General features: G+C 44.5%; 1 pseudogene; it reads right to left on the bottom strand.

Annotated features, from left to right (window-relative positions):
• Positions 1-406: 406 nt before the first annotated feature.
• Positions 407-23091, bottom strand: LOC114510250 (annotated as a pseudogene).
• Between the last annotated feature and the right edge of the window lie 764 nt (positions 23092-23855).

The following is a 23855-nucleotide window of genomic DNA, read 5'->3' as shown; positions in this document are numbered from 1 at the left end:
CACCTTGCCACACATCCTCTCTGCCCTGGCTGCCCATCTCCCCCCTCCTACCAGCCTGGATGAATGTTTGTTATTTAACTCCTTAGTTGTTGGGCTTCCATAGAGTTCAATTTTCTGGCAGTTCTGGTTGTTGTTTTTGTTTTTAAATTGATTGTCTTCTTTCTTTTGGTTGTGTGAGGAAGCAAAACATATCTATGCCATCTTGGCCAGAAGTCCTCATTCAATAATTTATTAAAGAAAGTAGATCATGTTCTTCTGTCTAATCACAGTTTTGTAAATTCATGATTTACTATGTAATTTTTAAATAACACATGATTTTGATTTCATGTGTTTCTCAGCCTGTGCAGAAATGTGAGTGGACACTGGGGCTTAGCAAACAATGCATTGGAATGGAGAGTTACGCATATCACTTTCTTGTTCGTTTCAGACTTTTCTTTGGTGATTGTTTCCTGAGGGGAGGGCATTCCTCAGCTCCGACTCTGACAAACTCCCAGGCCCAGGGGCTGTATATTTATTTCTGTTCTTTCTCGTGGTTATGGATCCTTTGCACAGACTTCCGGACAAGAATTCCCAAGCAGGGACAAGCCAGTTCTTCTTCTTCCGTCTGATCCAGGTGTTCTAGGCTGTGATCAGGCTCCAGAGCAGTTGGCAGAGGAGGGTGCGGTTCCGTGCAGCACCACTGTGTTCTGCTGAGAAGAGCTGGAAGATCTGCTGGAGCGTCACATGGTGGAAACAGGTGCATTGTGTCTTTTGCATTTGGGAGATAGCCCCTCTTTTCCAAGGAAATTTCAAGTCGTTTCTGTCATGTAGGCACAACGGAGGGGGAATCATCTTCAACTGTCTACAAAAATTAGAGATTCTCCAGTTGTTTTGGCTCTGGTTCTAAAGAACAGCCCCGCCAAGGGAACCCGCAGCGATGGAGCAGGGCATCATCACTCCTGCAACTAGCCAGGACTTGATCTCGGCCTTTGAGAATGCCGAATAACTCAGAAGGCGGTGCCAGGGGGCCGTTTGTGGTTCCCTGGAAGTGCGATTCTCCAGCTGGCCACAAGAGGGCGTGCAGGTGCCCTTTTCTCACGCGGGGATTTGGGAAATGCAGACTTCAGAGGCTTGGTTTTCACTGTTGGGTCTCATGACAGATATGCCATCACGTTGTGGCCCCACGGAGCAACTTTGAGCTGCTGTTAATAGTGAGCAAAACACCTTCCTCTGGCGCCCCTGCCTGCTGAACCCGGAGCTCTGCCCAGGCCTTGGGCCGGCTGCACTTCCCTGAGGTATTGAGCAGAGAACCTCGCCTTTTCTGCGCTTTCCTCCGAGTTTTCAGCTTTACTTTGCATAAAAACTCTAGTGAAGTCATCTTTACAAAGAATCTATTTAATGAGAGCTTTGAAGCTGGGAATCAGAGCGTGTTTGGTTCTTTTTACCGATTCGGGACAGTTTCTGCAGGAGATGCCCAAGGACTCAGAGACTGGAGCACAGAAAGGGTGGGGCAGGACTGGATCATGTAGGGGCCACTGTGGAAGGGAGCTGGGATGCAACCGCCGGGGGTGGGTCCACTGGGGGCCGAGCCCAGGAAGAGACCTCTGTACAGGATTTGAGACTTTTACGGTAATTGTTCAACATCATGACATTACACCAGTGGAGTAAAGAAAAACTCAAGAGGGGATCATTAAAAGAGCATTTCCTTCAACTTTTAAAAATATTAAAATATTTTAATATTAAATATCAATATCACATGTAAAATTTTACAAATATTTTAACATTAAAACATCATTTTATTAAACACGTATCAGTATAAAAATAAAAAAATTTATTTTTAACATTCAAACATTTCAAACAGCATGTATTAAACTTCAACTTTATTTAAACTGTATTTTACTTATACCAAAACAGGAATTTAATGTTACTTTTTTGGCTTAATGGAAATGGAACAGACACAGGAATTTCAAGACTGCGTTTTTAATGGACAGTATTGTCAGGTTGGGCAGTCTCTCATGACTCCATGACAATACTGAATTACTTTTCATTAAGGTCACGTTACTGAAACGTCTTCATGGGACCCCACCTGTGGGTGCCAGATACAAGGCACAAGGCAGACCCATTGCCTGCTGCCATAGCACGTCTTCCAGGCTGGTGGTAACTGAGCCCTCTAAAGCCATGCTCATGCATATGACACTGGCAGGGGATCCTGGGGCATGTAAGCCTTGTAGGGTCAGGAAGAGCTTCCAGGGCAAGCCACTGCTGAGCCCACCTCCCCAAGAGCTGCCAGTGTTAGCCAGGTAGGTGCACGGTCATCCTTTCTGGACATGTAAAGGGCAGGTATCCTAGGGTAGCAGGTAAAACACAGGCCTTGTGTTTGGAGACGTGACTGAGTAAAGGCATGCATATGAAGTCATAATCACAGAGATGACATTTAGAACAATTTGGGAGGTTGAGACTGCACGTGCAGAGGACAAAGTGTGGCGGCTGGCTCAGAATTCCGAAGAGCCAGGAGATTCCCTGAGATGAGAGGGGACGGTCGACAAAGGAAGGAGGAGAGGAGGGGCGCAGAAGCAGAAGGTGGTGAGGACAGAGAAGCCAGGGAAAGGTCAGGCTTCGGTGCAGGATGCGGTCAGCGTCAGATGCTCCTGAAATGCCAGCAGGGCCAACGGACGGTCATCGCTGACCTGGGCACCATGCGGTTTGTTGTAAACTCTGCCCGAGCAGTGCAGGAGAGAGAACAGGGAGCCTGAAGGCACCTCGCCGTGAGTGGAGAAATGAGCCGCATGTGAACAAGTAGGGACGGATATTGCAGAGAACATTCAGGACATTTAGGTGTGAACAGAATGTCAGAAGCAAGACAACACAGGTGGTCGCAGGACTGAGTAATGATCATACTTGGGATGAAGAGGATGAAAATGAAGCACATTGAACATTCATCAAAAGCAGCCAGTTCACAGGAAGATGTTCTTCAGGAGAGACGGGAGGCAGCTGGTAGAGCATCAGCACCTCACTAAGGCTGCTCTGCTGTCCTACCAAGGGCTCTTCCTCCAGGGCTGAGCCTTTGAGAACTGTCTCTCTGGGTGGTGTCACAGAGGTTTTGCATGTGGGACTACGCCCCACGGTGAGGCTTGGGATGAGTAAGAGGGCCTTTGGTGCTCGAAGTGCCGTGAGGTCTGAGTGTGAGCAGGGGGTGGGAGTGGAGACCAGTGGGACTTGCAGTGTTCCTCTCAGGCCCATCGGTTTTCTGCAAGTGTACTTATGAATGTTGAGGGTGTCAATGCCCTGTTTCATGAACGATTTAAGTGAACTTTGAATAGTTTTTAAAAAAATATTAAAAGGGATTCTCTACTGAAAAATTAAAAATACAACTATTTGGCATACAAAAAAATGTTCTCATCATATTAATAAGAACCTTTGTATATTCAGTGGCTGTGATTTCATTTTAGTATCATGAATTAGCAAAATCAGACATTAAATTGAGGTGGGGTTTATTTTTTGATGCCTCTCACACCACATGTTAAGTCTGTGTATGCCCAAACATTCACGGTAATCCCAAACATTTATAGGAATACACTGTACTAAGGAACAGATCTTCAGATCAACAAAGTGTAAAATTAAAAGGGTGTTTAAACTGGACTCACCAGCAAGTTCTTTCTTTCTGTATCTATCAGCTTCCGTCTGGTAGGTATTATGTGCCCACTGTTACAATAAGGAATAGGTGGGTCTGCTGCGGAACCAGACAAAATGGATTACTGCCTCAAGAGTGTGTTTCCCTGAGCAGATTAAATTGAAGAACAGTGTTTCTGCCTGCCCTATTCAAGGGTGATGGGACAAGAAGTAAAAACAATTTTGACCCTGGAATGAAGTGGGCCCTGTTTCTTCAGTAACAAGTGGAAACGGAGTCTCAGGAATTAAGGAAACTGTTTCAGCTCTGGTGGTCCTGAACAGCACTGACCCCCCATGGCCTCGGTCGTCTAGCCCAGGGCTGGGCACACTTCCCCTTGTTGACTGGAGCTGATCACAGGAATATTGGGGCAAATAACTGACACCAGGCCATCACTAGGGAACTACCAGTGAAACAGCCCCTAAGGTTTTTTTCAAACACTAAGGTTGATTTGAGTCCTGATTTCCTTCCCTTCACTATTGTTTCCTGTCTATTTTTCTTCATTTCACTTTGCATAGCCTTAACTTCCCTCTCTATTTTGTGACCATATTCAACCAATTCTGCGAGCATCCTCATTACCAGTGCTTTGAACTCTGCATCTTATAGTTTGGCTATCTCTTCATCACTTACTTCAGTTTTTGGAGCTTTGATTTGTTCTTTCATTTGAGCCATATTTTTTTTTGATTCAGTGTCCCTGTTACAGTCTAAGGGGTGGAGTCTTAGGTATTCACCAGGGTGGGGCAACTCACATCTATTGTGGTGCTGTATGTGGGGGAGGGATCTGAGAGAGAACAATGCTACTTGCTGGGCTTTCAGCAATCTTTCAGTCCCTTCCCCTGCTATCCACAAGCATATTTGGCCCTTCTGGTGTTGGTTCCCAGGTGGGTTTATGTATGTTCTAGGACCTTGTGGGTCTGTTCAACAAACTCTCCCATGAGGGTTGGAGTTTCTCCAACCGCTGTATCACCCACAGGTTTTTATAGCTAGAGGTTTTGAGGCTTTATTTCCCCGCAGTGGAGCCCTGGGTTTTGCAGTCTGTCTCATTCCCCCACTGTTCTACCATGTTTGGGTTTATCTGCACCCAAACATGGGAACTCCCGGTCCTCCAACTGCTGCCTTGCCCACCCAGTTATCCAGCCAGCACCTTGCTGCCTGTCCTCTCTGCCCGGGCTGCCCATCTCTACCCTTTCAACTGGTTTGAATAAATGTTTCTCTTCTAACTCCTTGGTTGTCAGACTTCCATATAGTTTGATTTTCTGGCAGCACTGGTTGTTTTTTGTTTTTAGATTTGTTTTTGTCCTTCTTTTGGTTGTGCAAGGAGGCCCCCTGTCTACCTGCAGGGGCCAGAATCTACCACTATCTACCACTATCTGGGCCAGAAGTCTCCAGATGATAAGGTTTTAAACTTGACAGTAAAATTCACTGAATCATGGAGTATCTGCATGCAGGTTTAACCACATCTGAGAAAAGCCTTGTTGTTTGGTTGGTATGGCCAAATTCAAAGACACTATCATCATTTTACTGGAGTCATTTTATTTAATCAAATCGTCTAGTGCCAATAATGATGATGAAAGTGAAGGAGGAGGAGGACAGAGAAAGAAGAAGGAAGATAATGATGAAAACAATAAAAGCTAGCGCCGAGTTCTTATTATGTGCCAGTCACTACTATGAGTGATCTCATGTAGTAGTAATTACTGAAAACCAGTTACAACCCTATGGGGTAGATATTATTATCCTTGATTTATCAGTGAGGAAACAGAAGCAGAGAGAAATTAAATTTAATTACAACTTACTCTAGATCACATAAAATATAAGCAGCAGAGTCAGGATTCAAATCCAGGGGTGTGGTTCTAAACTGATGCTTTTAAAATCAGTTTGCACACTGATTAAACCTGAATGTTATTAATAAGAATACAGAAAGCAAGAGAAGGGAAAAATTAACACATCTTTTATTTAATGAGAAATTCTTATTCACAATGCCATAATTTGCTCATTAACTATAAAACCCTGTAGATTATTTAGAAAAATGTAAATGCTGAATATCTATATAACAGGTTCTTCCAATAGTTTTGTTTTCAATTTTACCTTATAAACATAGACAACCTATAGTTTAGCTCTTAAACACACCAATGCAAGCCTTTGTGTAACTACTTTACATTTTGCCAATGTAAAAGCCACCTGTTCATCTTCTCCCTCAGAAATAAAAAACACTAATACTACTTAAATGTCACTTTCATCTTCAAAACATTTTACTCACAGTCAATAATTAGTTTTCCAACACCCCATGTAAGGCAGGTACTATTATTTCCACTGTATAAATAAGGAAGCCAAGACAGTGATTGCTAGCCCCAGGGAGGATTAAATTTCAGAATCAGAACTCAGGCTATCCAGTCTTTCCAGACCCTTGCTCAATTTAAGCCTCTTTGTAAAGCTGAAAATACTCACAGCTTACCCCATAGTTCCCACAAATAATCAGCAAAACATCCCAAGAGGCCCAGCTTACCTCAGAAGATCTAGAAGGGGAATTATCTCTTTCTGCCACAGTGACAGCAGAAAGCAAGTGTCCTTGGCACAGTCACCTTCACAGCCCCCTTCTCCTTTCGTAGTGCATACTCGACTCCATCAAGAGACCCAGAACAGATGGATGCCATTTCCTAGGGGACAAACAGAAAAAAACAGGTTTTTAAAAGTGCAAGTAACTAGTGTAGACAACAAAAGAAAAGCAATAAAATCCAAAGAGGCATTTTAGAGATGTTAAAGGGCTCTGAGTGGATAGCTCAGCTGGCTAGAGCATCATCCCCATACTCCATGGTTGTGGATTTGATCCCTGGTCAGGGAACATATAAACATTAACCAATGAATGCATATATAAGTAGAATAACAAACTGATGCCTTTTTTTCTGTTTCTCTCTCTCTCCTTTCCTGTTCTAAATCAATAAATTAAATATCTTAAAATCAGGTTGTAGTTGATGAAATCTTTATAAAGATCACTTTGGCAATAAAGCAATGATGGTTGAAGAGGAAACTGGCCAAAAAGGTAATGGTTAATTCTTTGTGGGAGTTGAATGGACTTGGATACTAAAGAGAGATTTGGCCTGTTTGAATGTTCTATAGTGAACACAATTTTTCAAATAAATGAAAGGACATGCAATTACAAAGGAAAGCACAGAGTGTGTAACTCTTTGGCCCAGGCCCCATCTCACCTGTCCTTTCTCTAACAGGCTCTGGAAACAGCAGCCAGGGTGGCAGCTCCTCCCAGTCCCATCCTCCACCATGGGCATTCATTTATCCTCACGTGCTCTTCAACACTTACTCATCTCATTCTCTGTACCATTGTTCCCAGTCTGGGCAAATGACAGTGAACAGTGTCTCACCTCTCTTGGAACTTACATTCTAGTAATGGGAGACAGTCAATGAGCCAAAATAAAATGACAGTTGACAGACACTGGTGTTACACAGAGAAATAACCATGTGGGTCCTTGCTTGTATGGCTCAGTGGCTTGAGTGCAGGCTGTGAAACAAGGGGTGGCCAGTTCAATTCCCAGTCAGGGCACATGCCTGGGTTGTGGGCCAGGTCCCCAGTGGAGGCCACATGAGAGTCAACCACACATTGATGTTTCTCTCCCTTTCTCTCTCCTTTCCCCTCTAAAAATAAATAAATAAAATCTTAAAAAAATATAACCACGCAGGGGCATACCAAGAAAGTGATGGAAAGGAAGAGACAGGCCACTTTACATGGGTGCTCAGAGAAGCTGCTTTGGGAAGATGATGTCTGAGCAGACCTGAAAGGGTGCAGAAAGAAGTGTTGAGAATCTCAGGAAGAATCCCATGTGCATCAGCAGGCATGAACTTGAAGGGACAGAAGGAAGCCAGTGAAGGGAGAGCATCACCTGGAAGGGAAAGTGGTTGACGATCCAAGAGAGAGGGAGAAAGCACAGCATGTAAGGCTCCGTAGGCCCCTTATGTGCTATGGATTTGATTCTATGGTAGTATGAGAATACTGTTCTGGAGAGTTTTAAACAGAGAGCCACATGCTCCCATTTCTGTGTTCATAAGGTCCCATGGCTACTATAGGAAGGATGGTGTCCTAGGAGGGCAGAGTGGACACAGAACAGCAGCACCCCAGGAAGATGAGGATGGCCCTGGGCCTGGAGCAGCACTGTGGAGGTAAGAATGGCTGGGTTCTGAGCACAGTCTGAAGGCAGAGTCAGATGGACCTCCTGAAGGACTGGATGGGAACTATGAGAGAAACATGGACAGAAAAGTAACTTATCAGGTATCTGTGTCACAGTGCAGTCTAGCAAGAAATACGGATACACTGACAAAGGGAATTTTTAATCTTTGAAGGGCAAGGGGCTTGCCAAGAAGGAGTCCATACAAGAAATGTTTGGTTGAAAATTTTATATAACCACACTTAACCCAGAATTCAACAATATCTAACCCCAGATGGTTTGGAAGCTACTTCTGTCAGCACACATCAAATGCTAGTAATCCATCATATAAGCCTGGTCTGTTTTTTGAGGTCTGTTTTCCACCATGCTTTCTCTTTTTTTATGTTGTTTGGAAAAAACTAAAATCACGAATGAACGCTTTGAGAAGGTCTATTATCTGTAACGTTCAATAGACTCCTTATCTATTTTAAACTATGGAATTAAATCAAGAAATAAGATACCCATACATATATGTAATGGGGTTTTATTCAGCTTGCTTTAGTCTATGCTTAGAAATTGGGCATATCATCTTTGGCTCCTGCCTACATCATCCTGGGGCTATGTTCTATGATGGCTCAGCAGCAACTTTTCTTCGGAAATTCTCAGCCAATAAATGGTCTTTATTGAGTTGGCCTCCTTCTTTCTGGATCCACTTACTGTTTAGGTCCCTTCAAACATCACACAAAAATAATCATGTGGAGACAATATACCTTCTTAGAAATTACACTAAGATTTCATTTAATTTACCTTTTTCTGAGCCATATGATTTTGGTAGGCCAACTTCCTTTCCTTGGAATATGAAGAGCTGAGACTACATTACTTTTAAGATGCATCACCAACTTTCAAGTTCTAGGTAGTCTGTCTCCTTTTAGCCTGATTGTGATGCTTTGCCAGAGGGGAAAGACTGAGACTCTGCTCCACTGTCAACAACAGAAGGGCAGCTGAAGTCACTCAGCAGCTCAAGCTCACTGTCCCAGTCTGAATGACCTGGATTATCCCCCAAGACCTATATTCAAAATAATACAAACAAAGTTACTGCAGAGGAACTGAAAACTGCAATTCATTTCCATGAACTTAATCCCTGACCATCATCAACACCAAGAAACCACTCGAGAAAACTGCCCTGTTTGCTGGTCTCTGAGACCCAGACAACTTCATCTGAGCCACAGGCTCTGGGGCAGCTCCCCAGAATTGCTCAGAGAAGGGCTGCAGATGAGGGTGAACTCTGAAACCCAGGCTTCCTTCTCCCTGGAACAACCACCTCTCTTGTTGCTCTAGTATCTACACCAACAGAAACACCAATGTCAACGACGAGTCCATGCACACTGCCCGCCCCTCTTTACCTCATCTACCTGGGGCACCTTTGCTGATTCCATGTCTCCTGCTTGGACTCTCCTTCCTGCTCCTCCTCTTCAATTCCACAGTGACACTGTCATGCCATCTTTCCATCAGCTCTTCTTTGTGAGTTCGCATGCCCTTGAACTCCTGTGGCACTTCTTATCCTTCCAGCCTCTGCCAAAACTTTATCTCTATGCTTTAAACCTCAATTTCTATTCAGAACAGAAATAAAATAGCAGCAAGAAAAAAGGGGGGGGGGACTAGAATTAGCTTTATAACCTCATCTCACACCAACCAGTCTTCCTAAGTCCAGATGGCAAAGGCATTCTCTCACCCACCAGTCTAATGGTAGAAACAGAGGATTCTCAATGTACACAGTAGAGCAAGTCCCTGCAAGATCAGAAAGTAACAGACTCATAACTATGACCAAGAACTAGATTTCTCTTCAAGTTTCAAACTTCCACAATTTTCTATAGTTATTCCAAAATAAATATAACTCTCTTTCAATATGCTTGTACTTTTTAACAATGGGAAGGACGATACCATAACTCAGGGTGAAGCAGCCCAAAGTCCCTATATTTGTAAACACATAAAAAAAAGTAAAGGAACACTGTCACTTTGCACTGGGGTCACTGTCTTCTTCTGAAAGAGAGATTTGAAATCTCCTTCTGGAATGCAGGTCTAGTCGTCCTCTCCAGCATCAACTACAGCAGCAGTTTTCGAATTCTCCTCAGGCAGTGCCAATTGTATCTGTGTGAGGTGGATCCAAGGCTTAATTCCCATGAGTTTTAAACTTTGTTTTAAAAGATTTTATTTATTTATTTTTAGATAGGGAAGGGAGGGAGAGAGAGAGAGAGAGAGAGAGAGAGAGAGAGAGAGAGAGAGAGAGAGAGAGAGGGAGAGAAACATCAATGTGCAGTTGCTGGGGGTCATGGCCTGCAACCAAGGCATGTACCCTGACTGGGAATTGAAGCTGCAACACTTTGGTTCGCAGCCTGCGCTCAATCCACTGAGCTATGCCAGCCAGGGCCTAATTCCCATGAGTTTTAGAAAAGAGTTTGTTGTCAGTAGGATGTCTTAGGGACCAGTCTATTGTTTGGCTAGCTGCTGTTCAGGGCCTTGAGTCTTCTAAATCTTTAGTAAGACTCGGTCTCCTGGCTAGAATAGATGAAGGGGCTCATCAGATGGATAGATGGACCTGCAATGAGCACACTTGTGCAAAAATGATTAGTGCTTGCCGTAAATGTTGCACTTATTGCTTAATTTTTGACTCATGCTCCCAATATAAAGGGGGCATTCCTAAAAGGGTGGTTTGGAAGGGTCTCCCATAAACTATTTCTAAAAGAATTAACTTAAGCCATTTCTGGGTACTACCCTAATTCAGAGCAAAGCAATTGGGCAGTGGGTCTTTGAGGGGGAGACTCATCCCTTGTCATACAGGGGTGGGGTTGTTGACTCTGTGGTCTCTATTTCAGGGGCAGCTCATGAAGGGGGTGGTGGTGAGGAAGCTCCTCCTGACACCAACTCTGGGTCTCCTGGGTTTATAACATTGATGAGGTTATCTCCTCATTCTCCCCTTTTTCCCCTGTGTCTTGCTATCAGGAAGAGGTTTCAAGGCCCCTTCCCTTCTCTGCATCATCAAACAGACCCCTGTCTCTGGTGCAGTCCTATTATGCAATGACATAAATGTCTTGACATAATGGATTTTGCCCCATTTGTGTAACTGTTGGCAATACGGCTCCAGCTGCATAGTGGTACAGTAATCTAGGGAACCATTGGTGGCCCACCTTTCCCCACAAACCAAAACATACATAGGTCACACAGTACTACAATTATGAACCAGTACCTCCTTTGACATTGCTCCAGTCCACTAACATTGTACCTAGTGGGCTCTCTCCAGGAGCCAACACAGAACAGCTGTTATTGGCCCGGATATACAGGCTTAAAGCTATGACTGAAAGAATGCAGGCAAACTGTGAATATATAAATAAACTTGAACTCACAACTCTGTCTCTCAAGCAGGTTTTGGGGACCTTATCTTCTGCCAACTGATGTTATAAACTGTGGCCCCCAAGCAATGGCCTCCCCAAAGCATGGCCAGTCATCATACAGACCCCAGTTTATAGCCCCCAAAGTTTGGTAATCCTTCCTTCTTCTCAGAGCCTATCCCCTTCCCAGACCCATTGCCTTTCCACCTGCTAAGTGTTTTTAATCAGCTGATGCCTTTAGTGGGTGTGCAGAGGATTTCCCAGCAATTGGGAAAACCCACAGTCCTACTCCTTGGGGGGCTGATCTGCCACCAGCAGCTGGGGTCCCATCTGGGTCACCATTTTCTGTTACTTGATTCAAACAGTAAGGTGTGGGGGAGTCCTACCACTTGCCATCTACCAGGCAAATCTCCAAAGATGGAGTTCAGTGGAAAAGAAAGCAATCTTTTATTTAATGGCAAGTTTCTGCCTAAAATAGCTGGGTAAAAAAAGTAAGAGGAAAGACAAAGTCAGCATGACATCAAAAATAGCTATTTAAATATTTGTCATTAAAACTACTATGGAGGTTCAAGAAGTGAAAACAACAGAAGAACAAAAATCTGTTCACAGTGCTGACTATTATCACCAAGGTCTTTGGAAATAACAGCAAAGTTCTGCCTCAAAGCCTGCCTGCTCTAAGACACCCAAAGAAAAGTCACCCTATCATCTTCTGCCAGCTCAGTTCAGGGTTGCCCCAGGAACCTCTTTTCCCATTTAGAAATATCATAAATATTGGTGGCTTAGCTGGTCTCCAGTCGCTGGCCAGCTTTAGATATCTTTCAGAGTCTGTGCCCTCAGGCCTCCACTCACCAGCCCATGCTGGCCTCCTTTGGTAGGCCTGCTGGTGACAGTTGACATGCCCCCATGCCCAGGGGAGGGGAAAGAACCAACTGCCTTTTTGCTTTCCAGCACACTCATTTTCAAAAGTCCTCTCCCAGAATCCCATGAATACCAAAAGCCAAAGGGAGTATTCAGTCTTCCAACCAATGAGGACCAGTGTTGGACATATCTGCCTTTGCCCCTCTTCTGGCCACCATGTTTAGCAAGGGGGCAATGTCTCCAGTCATGCATAGCTCAAATCCCTTCTCCATTTTCGGGGGTGTGTGTGTCCCCATTACAAACTGAGGAGGAAAGGATGTTCGAACCCACCAAAAAGTGCTTTGGGCTTTTTGGTGGTTATTCAAGGCTTTCCAGCATAAGAAAATCTTTCAATATCCTACTTTTGATCATGGAAAAGGACGAGGAGTCCCAGGAACCATTCTGTTATGTGTGCTCTAAAACATATGGACTAATTCCTAACTTGAGCACTGGTTTCATGAAAAGCTACTTTATTAATTGCTGCTGAGCACATGAGAGTGGGCTTTCCATTCTCAGGGAGGGGAAGCTTTCATGGATCCATGGGGGAGAAGTTTCTGTACGTCTATGATAATATCTGTGCTATTATCAAAGGATTTTTATGTTCTGTTCAATATATTTATGACCTGTTAAGACCAGTGAGTCCTGTTAGAGCTTACTCACAGCTCAACAATACAATAGCTAAGCACTGCCCTGGGTTTAGAAACTTTTTGATGTTTCTGGTGTTATGTGCTAATCTTTGAGAATTTCCCTCCAGATGTGACTGTTGATTTAGTGAAGACTAAGGTCAATTTTCCAGAATCCTCACTCATCTAGATTTGTACATTAATATGAAACCAAATTGTTATTATTTCTTCCTAAATCTACGTTTCATTTTCTTTCATCTACAAGAGGCCACAAACTGCCATGGTTTGTTTGGGGTTTGCCTTCTTGTAACACTTTCCACCTTTGGCCTCTTGAGTCTCCACTATGACACAGCTCTGATCTGAATCACTGGACTGCTTTCTCATTTCCAGCCTCTTGTAGTGGGTGGGCCCAGGACATGTCCTTAAAATGGTGGCCTCCTCCTGTCTCTCAACAGCTGTCTAACTTGCTGACTCATGCATTTAAGCTCTGGAGCTCTGGGTGGGGGACTGAGACTCATTTTTAATTTGTGTGAATCTTGACCTTTAGCATAAAACCCGAGTGTATGTTTGATGAGTGACTGGCAGTTCTGTGGCATATGTTATGCTGCAGGAGAAGCCCTTGTCTGAAGCTGGACACCAGCCTCCAGAGCTCTATATCACCAGAGGGCAACACCTGCAACCAGACTGCAACCTCCAGAGCCCTGCACCACCTAAGGTCAACAGCTGCAGCCTGAACTGGAGCATCCAGAGCCCTCAATGTACCACCCAGTCACATTCTGCTGCTTCCCAGCCCCATGGTACTCATGAAAGGCTGGAGGAGGAAGAGGGGCAGTTCTTGTTCAGGGATTTGCTCCTCATATCGAATGCAAAACAGGTCTACATCACACATGCTCCTGATTCCCACAGAGTTACATTTTCATTAACCCTCATTGTAAAAAAGTATTCATTACATGAATCCCATTAGACTTTCAGCTGCAACAATTCCCTGAATCTGTGAAGTCATGGGAATTTTGCACTAGAATGTTCGCACCCACCAAAAAGTGCTTCAGACTTATGATCTCATTTTAGTTTTGGTGCTTCTACATGTGGTTCTGAAGAGTAGGCAGTTCCAGAGTGTGAACCCATGTTGGCTGGGCACCATCATAGGGCCTGTGACTATGGAATCCAGAGCCCACCAGACCATTCGAGTTGTGAATTAAACAAGAGATATGATGGTCCCCAAGTCAGAGGTCAAAGGCAGATTCGCCAAAAATGGTCAGAAATCAATTTCCCTGCTGACAAAGTCGATCACTTCCTTTGTCTCCAGGGATAACTGAGAAGTACATCCATCACTTACTTATAATCCCTCCTGGCCACTGGTCTGGGATAGATGAATGAATGAGTTGACTGGTTTTTACACTGGGTGTAGCCAGTAGACTAACCAGTTTTCCAGTTTTAGCCACAATCTAAAGGAAAATGGTATGCACTGAATCATAAGAAAAAAAGTTAAAAAAACCTATGACTTAAAGAACAGAAACTTTTTACAAGTTCAGGTGGAAAATGTATTTTAAATCCCTCTAATTCAACCATATTTTGGGTCTCTCTTTAAAAAAAGGTTGTATAAATATTTTTAAAATCATGTATCTTTGTTCAGCCCCTCAAATACTTTTTGATATAAGCAAGACACAACCAAATAATAAATAGAAAGATAATATACAAAAATAACAAATATAATGTAATAAATATATATGAAGTTAATTAGTGGTCTCAAAAAAGGTCTAAAATATACAGTATGGTCAAACCCAATACTCAGTGTTCACAACAATGGTGTTGGCCACCATCTACAAAGTGTGCTCAGGGCCTCATGCCTGGCCCACGTCATCGCTGGCTGTGCTGGGCACAGAGTGGGATGAGGGAGGAGGCCCTCGGCCCTGAAGAGTGAGGACTGGCATCTTACCATGACCACAGATCCTCCTGTAACATTTAAGATACAAGCTAACAGAAACCTTTTTCATTTCTTCCTAGTTATAAAAAAATCTTCAAGATAAAAATTAAAGTCACACTGAACACCATGTGGGTTACCAACTGCACAGAGCAAGTGAGAAAAGCCACATATGCCAAGAGGTCCTTCGTCTTGGGCTGGCCCACAGGGAACCTGCTGGCTGCCTTTGAGCCAAATACTTTGGGTAAGTATTTACAGCTTAAGTAAATACAGCATGTAAATCCTGTATTTACATGCATTTAAAATGGAACCCATTTTAATCTGTTTCTATATTAAGCCAAGGATTCACTTTGTAAGCTCCCATAATGACATCTGTCTATCTCATATTTTCCCCAGAAGCTTCTTGTGTGCAAAAGAACTCAGATTGCTAAAGGGTGGCCCCTATTGGAGTGAATTCCTCAGTTTGGATCAGTGGTTTGCAAATGGGCTCTACAAGCCATGTGGGAGGAAGGACAAGGGTCTGGAGCCACTCTCCAACATCCTGCCCCCTACTCCTCAGGGAGCATGTATTTTTAAATCACTGGAAACTCTCTCTTGAGAAAGCACTATCGAGTAATCCAAGTACATTGGAAACATTGTTTATATACTTTCAAATTAATTCACTTAAAATAGTATTTAATATACAAATGCAAGTCAACATGTTATCAGACACTGGGTGCCTGAATTGCCATATATAAATGATCACATTTGGTGTCTCTAGAGAGGTGACAATCTAAAACACACAGGTATGATTCACAGAGCACAGGTGGGTCTTGCAAGACACGTCTTAGGCCAGCACAAGGATGAGGAACATGGCTCTGACCCAGGACATCCCGAGTCTCCCACATGTTCATCAAATGCTCTCGAGGCTCTTGTGTTTTCATCTCCTTGCCCCGCATTGGAAAGATCTCACCTCCCACATCACCATAATGGGGATGCAAGTAAAATGTCCCCAAGTTGTCAGTTTTCTAAATTCTATTATGCAGTGGTTGATTAACAAAAAAGAAAAAACACGTTAAAGTTTATTGGGAAGAAACACGTATTTACATCTTTCTCAGCATGTCTTCTTTTGTATGACATATTTCTCTAAAGATCAGTGGGGATGGGTGAGGCGGGGGGAAGAGGTGGGGGGAAAATGGAGACAACTGTACTTGAACACCAGTAAAAAAAAAAAGTGAAAAAAAAAGAAAGGAAAAGGATTATCAGTCTCCCTTCCTGATGTCTTCTCCATGCTGCGGGTGGAAGGAGGTACGCTCAGTTGGGAATATAGAAAGCTGTCAAAGAGAGTTTCCAGAAACCATCTCTGTTTCATGAGGGGAAATGTGGAAGTCAGGTTCACGCATGTGAAATGGGTGGGGAGGCTGGGGAGAGAAGGACAGGCATTTAGGACTTTGCCGGCACCCAGTGCTTTGCTCCTCACTGTGGTGACTCCTTTGCAGATGGCAGAGGAATCAGAAGCTGTGTCTGTGTACAGGTGCAGGAGCTGAGGGGGCCTTCCACTGTCCTGATGGAATGGGCCCCAAAATGGTGAGGGACAGTGGGCTGGGAGCAGTGTCACTGGTGAGAACATATAATGTGGCAGCCACTGTGGAAAAGTTTGGTGGCCCCGCCATAAGTTCAAAGTAGAACTGATGCAGGACACCCGATGTTCCTACAAGGATATACCCAAGAAAAATGACACACACAAAAAAATATTACACACAAATGTTCACAGCAGCACTGTCCACTACAACCGAAGAGGGCCACAATCCACGTATTGGTCAGCGGATGACCAGACAAACACAATGTACTGTAGGGGCAAAGGACAGGGGAATGGGAAGTGACCGCCTGACAGATACAAGGCCTGCTTTGGGGGCAATGAAAATGTTCCCAGGCTAGACAGTGGTGATGGTTGTACAGCACTGTGAGTGTACTGAGTAATGATCCATTTTCTGTTATGTGTCATTTACTATCACAAAAAAGCTTGTAAGTCATAAGTCTGTGTCTTCTTGAAACTTAACACATTTTCACCTTTGGATATTAATGTTGCAGGAACTTTAGCAAAAAAAAATGACTAATCTTTAGCACTTTAGCAACAGGGAGATTGATCTTAATCAGAGGGTCAAAGTTGTAATAAGTTTTTTAGGAACTAATTTAATGCATATCAACCTGCTATATGTATAAGGAAATAAAATATTGTGTGTTTTTATCCTTCCAAAATGTACTCTTGTTTCTTAGCCAAGATAGTGCCATGCTAATGCCAAAGTTCTGAAGTGGGACTTCATTGGAACCATCACGCTCTCCACGTTTGAGCAGCCCTTCCAGATGCAGGAACACTCTGAGACATAACCGGCCCTTTCTCAGCTCTGGACCCTGAAGCTCAGGGTAGTTCAGAGGACGTCCAGCTGGCCCACCACCACCCAGTCTGCATCACCTCATGCAACCAAGTGTTTAGATTTCAAAAAGCAAGTTCTCTTGCACTTTACCATCTACTTCCCCTCACTGTGTCACTGCCCGAGAACAAGCTCTGTCCATGGACAGTCCTTATAAGGAGGGACGACTTACACACCCGTCCACGTTGCTAACAACTGGCTGCTGCCACCTTTATCTGGAGTGACTGTAATGCATGTTAATTTACATATTTTACATGGCTTCATCTTTTCTCCTATTTTTCATCTGCAGGTCAGAAAATCTTCAGCAAAAGTGGCAATCTTTCCTTGAAAGGTAGATACTTTGTTGGAATACATACTTTAAATCTTTAACCCTTACTGAAAGAACACAAATCTCTGCAAAGCAGTGCCCCTAAACCATCCCCCCTCTTCTCGGTATAAGCCCATAGACTACTCTATTTGTACAGAATTCTCTGCTCCCATTGACTCTGGCTGCTCCTGCATGTAATGTGCTCAGACTGACAAGCACGCTCACTTATTTCTGAGGAAGTTCTGGTTTCTCTCTTACCTTTCCCTTCTCCCCCACCTCTGCAGTAGAGCCAAAGTTATTCCCAACACATGCACTCCATTTCGCTACTGGCAGGTTACACCACTGATGGATTCTCACAGCAACTGCTGCTTCCTATCCTTGAACCCCAGAGTGCAGGGCCCTCCCATCTAGGCAGGGAGGCTTTCAGGACTGGACTTGCTGCTCAGCACTCATGTGATCAGGACAACCGGTTATTTTGGGGTCATGTCTTATTTTCCTGAAATAGTTTTGCACATTTTCTTCCAACCCATGTTTTCATTGCTGAGTTTATTTATGTGCCATTAAAAGAACTGCAAAGCGTAACAAAAATATTAGCAACACAGATTAATTTAAAAATGAGTGAAGAGCTAATCCATCCTACTCCGTTTTGGGTCCATACTGAATTGGATTAGGTACATCAACCAAGGACAAGGACAAGACAACACTCTCCTGACAATCCAAACCTGTGCACATGTAAGTGCTGTTAAGAGCAAACATCAAACCCAAGTTCCATATTTAGGAAGAATGAAGGAGAGATGAGAGAGAGAGAGAGAGAGAGAGAGAGAGAGAGAGAGAGAGAGAGAGAGAGGAGCAATAGAGAGAACATCTTTAAAGCACCACGGGGAAAATGTGTTTTCCTGAATACATGTGTGACCATGTGTGCACATGAGTGAATCCTAGGTGATAGGAGGAAGATGATCTGTGGCAGCCACAGCACTTAAGCATGGAAAGAATGTTGTCTGGCCAGCATCTACCATGTTCCTTCGATCCTTCTAATACCAACTATAGTGGTTCACCATAGTCACTTTCACAAGCAGATCCTTCCTACTAGAACGAAACATTTTTCCAATTGTTGCTACTTAGATACTGAGTGATTTGGGTTGTTTCCACAGGTTTTTGTTTTCTACAATGCCATTGAAAAAAAGATAACCTTACAGACCAGATACACTAGAGAGTGCTTATTAGTATCTCATAAAATAACTTTTTACTTTACAAAAGATTTCATGGGAGAATTTTAAAGTTGTATTGAAGAGTTTTTAGAATATAAAAAGATAGCAGAACTATTTGTGACTTCTAATTAAATCCCAAGCTAAAACCCTGTTGCACCCAGGATGCTGATGCCCAGTCCCCAGCAACATGGGGAGGCAGGCTGCACCCAGGATGCTGATGTCAACCCACAACACCTGGGGAGCCAGTTTTTCCTAATGCTCTGGGAGTGGTTTCCCACCACATATGTACAATTTCACACTTGGCTTCTGGGTTCCCAGCACCAGGCAGCCTCCCTTGATTACTGCCTGGCAGGACCCCCTCACTGGGGATATAGAGTGGGCAGTGTCAGGGAAAGTTGCCTCCCTTCCCCTGCCTCAGGAGTAGGCTTGAAATCCCCAGAAGGTGAGGGAACATCTGTTAAACAGTCAGGAGCTTGAAAGGATAGCAATTCTTGACAGATATATTTCATTTTTAAAAAAATATTAAGAGTGAACGTTGACTAATATGTTTACTTTGGTCCTTGTGATTCTGAGTAATAGGGAGATAAATGTTTAAAAGGATGAATATCAGGTTCAAAGGGGTCAAGTAATTTGCCTAACATGTACAGATTTAGTCGGTGTCAAAAGAGAAATTAGAAAACCTGAAACACTCTCAGACAGAAACAGTAAAACTCAACATGGTGCAGCGTATGGGCAGGCCTGTGCCTTCCAAGCCAAGTAAGACATTTTAATGTGCTTTCTCTGTGCTTTTTAAATTCTTCCGCCTGGGCTCCTGCCTTTGGCAGGGTCCCTGCAGCAAGGGGGCCCACGATGCTCACTCAGGCCACATGGCCTTCTTTATCCAGATGCCTCAGGAGAAAGGCACCCCAGGGTGGTACCCACACTCATGGAAAGGTAGGTTTGATCATGCCCATCACCATCAGCCTAAATCCACATCTGCATTTTTCTGCTTAGGTCATGAACATCCCCGCATTGCAGAGGCTGCCCTCCTTCCTAAGGGACCTGAAGACACCCTCTCCCCTCCTACCCTGGGGTCCCCAGAACTGCAAGGCCAGTTCACCCTCATGCTCAGTCACCCAGCCAGGCACCAGCAGGGAGAGGTGAGCAAGGACTTCATTCCTTAAACACACTCAGGCCCCAGAGCCCATACTCCGTGTGGAGGTGGGAGGGGGATGTGCCAGCCAGTAGGGACCAGGACCCACTCAGACCCCAGCTTAGAGGAACTACACAGGTCTGAAATGCAGACCCTAGTCAGTCCCAGCAAGAAGCAACCCTGTGCCTGATGAAGTCTCTTGGCTGAGTTACTGTTTGCAGGATGTGGGGAAGAACCACATGTTAACATACAAGGGAGCCATCTGCCAAATTCAGAATATGGGAAATTCCACCCCCAAATGCCTCAGTTTCTCCCTGTTCTATTCTCACAACCAACAAGCTGAAAGTGGAAATGGTGAAGATAAGGTTGAGTGAATTAAACTACATTAGTGATGACCTTACTTCTTCCAGGCCAGAAGCAACCTAAGATGAGGTCACTCAGCACCTCTCTCTTCTGGTGCGGCCATCAGACTGGTCAGGAAAACCAGGGTCCGACCTCACTGCCTGCAAAGCCAGGATGGCTCTTAGGAGTTTCTCTCATGGACCTGTGTGAGGGTGGTACCCTGCCTGGCCCTCTTCTGGTAGGTCTCATTTTGGTCTTCAGTAGCACCCCCTGAGTGGACAGGGGAGGACGCTGGAAGGTGAAGTGCTCTCCCCCAAGTCTATCCCCTAGTAGTTTTCCTTAGACAGCCCCTGGCTTTGCCTAAGAAGCTAGGTAGACATTACTTTGAAGAATAAAATCTGACTGCAGAGTCATAAGGCAGATACAACAGGAAAGGACATTCTTGTCCGTTCCCCTGGACTCTGCAGAGAAGCCCTGGCTGAGGCTCAGACCAGGCAGGATAGGTCTGTGTGCAGGAAGCTGAGTCCACCCCAGCTTCACACTGTGGCATCTCCTCCTTGAGAGCCACACTCCTCTCATATCACCATTAATATTTATATCTTCAGCTGAGTCTACTCAACCTCATAACTCAAAGATCTCACATGGAGTTGATTTGTTTTTTAAGGGCTTATGTATAAAGTCTCCCCCTCAGGCCAATAAGAATCCTTTGATCCTTACAGAATATGTCCAGAAAAAGACCCAGCATTTGACTTTATCACAAATTGAATTCTTACTGTTAACACTTATTGAGTGTCCCAGGTGCCCCCCAAGCATGATATTAATGTCGAAATCCTTTGCTAGACATGCAGAAGTTTGTCCTGTAAGGCCAATTAGCTGTGACCAAAGGCTTGTGTCTTTCTCAGCAGATTTGGGGGAGCTACAGTGATCATTACACACTTCACAAATTCAAAAGAGAAGCCATAGTGAAGAATGTGCCCTGCCCAGGGTCACACAGCAAACGAGAAGAGTAACAGGTTTCAAATCCATGGATTCCTGACTCCAGCCCCATGACCCCCTCCAGTGCCAGCAAATGACAGTGAAATGCAGCAAAGGAAATGAAGGTCTGGTGGGAGGGAACACAGTCAGATGAGGACAGGAGTCATGGGTTGTGAGCCGTAGAGGAAAGGGGCACCTCCAGTCACTCAGTGGGGAAGAGCGACTCCAATGAGAAAGGACAAGTGAGGCTGGAGAGGCTGAGTGAGCAAAGAAAGGCCTTTGAAGCAGAGAAGTCAGATTTAAAAGTATAAATTCCCTGAAAAGAAAAATCAGACTAACACAAGTGTTCAAATTGTTTCAGTGTATAGATGGAGAGTGGGCTGTTGAGTAGAAAAATATATTAAGAGACACGGGAAAAAACTCCCATTTTTCTTTAGTCCCTGACTTCCAGCACAGGTACCTCACTTGCCCAGGTCAGCCTGTCAAGGAGAAAAGGTTGTGCTCGGGGTTTATGGATACTAAACACTACCTACTTTTATTTCCTACAGGACATGTATTCCATTGTAAATAAAAAGGGCCACTCACCAGAAACATCTTTTGAAAATTGGCCAATGTAAAGCTTTGCAGAGTCATGAAGGAAAATCTGAATTCAGGGCACAAAAGTGACTGGAAATCCGTCCTTATGGCAGCATCTGTCCCAACGATGTGTAGACAAGGATTGTGTCCCAAGGATTGTGTAGACAATCCTAGCATTGTCTACACACAGCAGATCTCTGAAACCAGAAGACTGCCTTCCTCCACCACGACTGCCCAAGAACCGAGACAGGTGTAACAGAGTGAGAAGCCAAAACCCTGGAAAGCTCTGCACCATGCCAACGGTGCAGGAGTCCGTGTGGGGAGGAAAGTCCACATGTTAGACACGCTTTCCTTTACGCCACACCCCAGGGGCCCCCTTCACTCCTGGACACTCCATGGAAAGTAACAACAACAATAATAATAATTTAAAAATATATACATACAGAATGTTTAGTAAAACAAACATTCTGGTTTTGATGAAATCCTTATCATCATCCTAATGAAGGCACAGTTACCAAAAGAAAATTCATACTACCTGTTTGGGAACAGTTGTACAATTTACCACAGTTAGCTCAGTGAGGCCACTGGAAGGCCTGTTCACCTCAGCGTCATCATGCCTGTCCCTCGGTGCTGTAGCTGGGAAGCCCTGTGGGGACATGCCCAGCCCAGGGCTCTATCTCATCCTTCCAAGCTGATGCCCTTTGTCAATCAACTTTATGCTTAATCCCCTACCAACACTTATGGTTACATGGTAACCTGCTCCTACCACATGCCACTTCTTATAAATCCGACATGTAAAGTCCAGGCAGCAGCCAAAGTTACTTTGGAATTCCAAAAATTTAATAGACTTATACCCCCCAAAAAGACATAAATTGTGAAATGATACTGCAAGACCACAAGTACCCAGTTACATTTCCATAAGAGGACTAAGAGACCATGGAAAGGATGTGATCAGTCTGTGCTGGTCCTTGTGAACAGTGCAGAACAGCACTGTGGTGATGGAGGAAGGACTACAAACAGGTTGTTAAAATGGGTTCAGACCCTTGGCTTCATGGGGGTATTTTCTCATCCTCCATTAATGGTCACTTCTCTGATAAATCCTGACAGGTCAGACAGGACTGAGGGTTGCTCCTGTACACTGGGACCACAGTGAAGCTTGAGAGGTGGGCACCAGCCAAAGGAGTGCTGCCCTCTAAAGGCCCGCACATGGAGTTGCCTTTGCAGTGAGCAGGGTGGCCCATGGGCAACTGCCTATTTCCATGCTGGAAGTACAGACTAGTAAGAGGTGGCCCTTCTAGGGTACAGTACAAGGCATCCTAAGATTTCTTAACGTCTGATCTTGGTGGGGTCACACTACCAACCTTCCAGGCCTTGAAAATGCCATGTTGAGCTGTCTAGACTGTTGGGCTACAGCCAGAAAGGAACACATCATCAGGACCACCGTGAGTGTGCTGTGGGCGAGTCTATGAACCAAGGTCCCACAGTGAATGCCCTTGGCATCTTCCATGGAGGCCATGTTCTGGTGGCACCACACTCAGCCTCAGCAGTGGGTCCACAGCACAGGGTGCAGGCAGAAGGCAGGAGACACAGGCTGGAGAGCAGGCAGTTTGGTCACATCTGGCAAAGGCATTCCTGCGCCTGCTGAAATTCCCAAAGTCTGTCAAGCTGGATGCTTTCTCCCAGCAAATACACTGGGATGAGTCCCTAGGAAATAGTGACAAACCCCACCTCCCATGGGTGCACATCCTTCATGGACAGGTAGGAGAGGACTAGCATTTTGTCCACATGCTTCCCTGCCCTATCCCCAGTCCTCAAAACACAGCCCGCCACCAAGAGCTGCTCGGTAAGTATCAGGAGGGACCCCTCACTGGCTTATCATCATTGGAGTTGCCGCAAGGCTTTCCTGACTGAGCTGCTGCTAAGAGAAGTCTGGGGCAATGTACTGAGGCCAAAAGATGCAAGGTGTGCCTTGAAGCCAGCAAGGCCATGTGAGAACTTCCCCTCAGTCTTGGACAAAACAGTTAAAGCTTCCTAAATTCCAAAGACCCAATTCTGTGGTATTAAGACACATTCTTCAGCCCTCTACAGTGACCAAGTTTCCAGCCTCCAGTAGGAAGCTTCCATTTATTTATCTCCAGCAGGGATACTCACAGGCCTGAAGCTATGATCCCCCTGAATTTTGATGAACTTTCTCTTGGAGAATATAGCTACCTCTTCTACTCCAGGGGTGGCCAGAAGTAGCGTGTTGTTACACCCTGGGGACTGGGAATAGTTCCCACA

Source organism: Phyllostomus discolor, chromosome 13 (genome assembly GCF_004126475.2).
Source record: "Phyllostomus discolor isolate MPI-MPIP mPhyDis1 chromosome 13, mPhyDis1.pri.v3, whole genome shotgun sequence".
NCBI classification, from domain to species: Eukaryota; Metazoa; Chordata; class Mammalia; order Chiroptera; family Phyllostomidae; genus Phyllostomus; species Phyllostomus discolor.
The sequence above is the reverse complement of the archived record's forward strand: the minus strand, read 5'-3'. Positions and strand labels throughout refer to the sequence as shown.